This window comes from Bidens hawaiensis, unplaced genomic scaffold (genome assembly GCF_021521415.1).
Source record: "Bidens hawaiensis isolate Kalapana, Puna unplaced genomic scaffold, B.hawaiensis_p1.1 tig00001236_1, whole genome shotgun sequence".
Classification (NCBI taxonomy): domain Eukaryota; kingdom Viridiplantae; phylum Streptophyta; class Magnoliopsida; order Asterales; family Asteraceae; genus Bidens; species Bidens hawaiensis.
This window is the reverse complement of record NW_027491070.1, coordinates 3,483,087-3,486,011: the sequence shown is the minus strand read 5'-3', so window position 1 is coordinate 3,486,011 and position 2,925 is coordinate 3,483,087. Positions and strand designations below refer to the sequence as shown.

General features: G+C 36.8%; 1 pseudogene; it reads right to left on the bottom strand.

The window, feature by feature from the left end:
* Positions 1 to 2,211: 2,211 nt before the first annotated feature.
* On the bottom strand, positions 2,212 to 2,925 carry LOC143566673 (secreted RxLR effector protein 161 pseudogene; annotated as a pseudogene).

The following is a 2,925-nucleotide window of genomic DNA, read 5'->3' as shown; positions in this document are numbered from 1 at the left end:
TATATTAAAGTCATGTATAAGATACACAACTAGTAACTATTAAAAATAAGATGTGATTACTGACCTTAAAAGGTAAATGGATGGACCCTTGAAACCCTTGTTAATGCTCATTTCTTTTATTGTTTAGAGGGTAGGATCCCGGGTCCATGTTTCTTCCTAAGAGGGTAAAGGGTCTGGGTTGGGTCTTAGGTAAAAAGGTCGGGTCATACCTTTTGAACATTCCTATTTACCTCATCTATGTAAAAGTCTTATTAAGTTGATTACTGATTTAACCATAACCGACTTAACCAAAACCATCGGTTATCATTCTCCAAATCTCCAGCTAACCGAAAGTTCGGTTATGGTTATTGTTTGGGCCAAAACTTTCATATTTTCAATTTATGCATTCTCTTCATAGCCCAAGTTACAGAAACTTTGCAAATCTGTCTTTTTATTTCTTGTTTAGTTTTAAGAAAATCATATATACATTTATACTTATTATTAAAATAACTTGAAGTTGTTGTGAAACAGTACTGAATACGCAATATATTTCATCCTTCTGTTTGTATCTTAACTAAAACATATTTATCTCTAAATGAGTATCAATTAACTGAATTTGCTAATTTAAGGTTTGGGTTACTAAAGGACTGAAATAGATTATTTATTTCAGGCATTTAGGCTTGAACTATCTGTTGGGCTTGGCGAAGGTCTGGCCCTAAAAGAGGGTCCAGTTTTTTTTTTATTTATTGAGTAATAAACAATTAAACAACATGAATAGTGTGTAGTGTGTACACAAATAATTTTTTTGAGTCCAATTTTAGAAGTAGTATGATTGGGATTTGAAATGATCATAACAACTTTGAAGTCAAACATTGTAACAATTTTTTTTTTAAATCTAGTTATATAATCAAAACACATTGGAAAAAAAACACCTAACCTAGCACCCCACGATTCCATACGTAGAGAATAAAGATGATGATCGGTGGGCCAGTAATAACGAATCCAAATTTATTATGTGTGCATCCAACTTATAATAAAAATCACTACTAGAAAGTTTTATGCAAAGTGTAGAAAAAAAATCACTACTAGAAAAAAATAAATATAATATTGGTGTTTTAAAAGAACGAGTGAAAATTTGATGCAAATTTTCGTTGTTGCTTGTGTATGAATTTTACACTATCGCTTTCTTAGAATATGGGAGGTGGGCACCAATTTAGTTCACTCTCCGGTGTGTAACATCAACACCACATCACACCCATTCGACTCCACTGCTTGTTGTTAACCTCAGCTGCCACATCAGACTTTCATTGGCATTTTGGCATCAACGATCCTTAGCTTTATGATAGCTTTCTTAGAATATGGGAGGTGGGCACCAATTTAGTTCACTCTCCGGTGTGTAACATCAACACCACATCACACCCATTCAACTCCACTGCTTGCTGTTGACTCCAGCTGCCACATCAGACTTTCATTGGCATTTTGGCATCCACGATCCTTAGCTTTATGATACAGTTGGATTCTTTTAATTAAGTTATCTTAAGTTCTTAACTATTAAGCTGGCGTGACAATATATTTTCAGTGTACGCAAATGTGATTTGAATTTGAGTGGTTGGGACATTTGTCAAGCATGCTTATATTCTAATTTATATATATATTAACGGGTCCCAGCTTATAAATGTTAGCTTATTTAATTGCATATCATTCCGAAACTTTATATATAAATGGAATGAACTAGTGCCAGACAGTTACACCTTGTGAAACCCATAAACACATAAATAGGGGACAGGGATACTAGAGGTGGCCATATAAATCAGTTAACTAAATCGATTGAAATTGAACCGGTTTGAAACCGTAGGTTCGGAACCGGTTTGTAATTACTCGAACAAAACCGGTTCCAATCCGATTAATCAAACCGAAACCGGGCAAAAATCGGTCAAAGCCTGAACCAAACCCATCAAAACCCTAACCGAAACCGATTGTAACTTAGTCAGGAAACCTGTTTCAACCAAAACCGATCATAAATCTGTTTTGACTTTTGTTGACCAAACCGAAACAGTTTTTGAAAAATTCGAAGAGGATTTTTCTATTAAACTTTCTGTTGTAGATCTTGAAAACAAGAAAAGACCTCTAAATAAATACAGCGCATGGATAAAAGGAAATCAACCAATACATGGAAACTAAATATGCGGTGCATATATTTTGACGAAAAATAAATATCTCCAATACTCCCCCTCAAGTTGGAGCATGAAGGTTACAAATGCCCAACTTGTCGAGTAAAAGCCGCAGCTGCCGGGACCCCAAAGCCTTTGTAAAAAGATCTGCGATCTGATGCTTGGAATTGACATGTACTGGTTCTATTTCCTTGGAATCAACTCTTTCACGAACGAAATAACAGTCCATCTCCACGGTTTTTGTTCGCTCGTGGTAAACCGGGTTATTGGCGATATGTTTCACAGCTAAATTATCACATAATAGTTGTGTGGGACTTTGCTGTTCACAATTTAGCTCCTTTAGAAGCCATCGAAGCCATAAAACTTCACTGGCCGTCGTTGCCATTGCTCGGTATTCGGCCTCAGCGGAAGAGCGGTATACCACCGATTGTTTTCTAGACTTCCATGAAATGGGAGCTCCTCCGAGCAACAATAAATAGCCGCTTCTTGATCTTCTCGTGTCAGGGCATCCTAACCAATCTGAATTCGTGTATGCCACCAAGTTCAGACCACACCCTTGCCCAGCAGTCCCTTTCAAATATCGTATCACCCTTGTAGCCGCATCCATGTGAACTTGACGAGGGTCAGCGACAAACTGGCTCAAGACATTGACCAAATATGTAATGTCTGGTCTAGTAGCTTGTAAATACAATAATCTTCCAACAAGCCTCCTATACTTACTAGCATCAACCTTTGCTTCCTTTTCACTCTTGCCAAGTTTGTTGTTTTGCTCCAT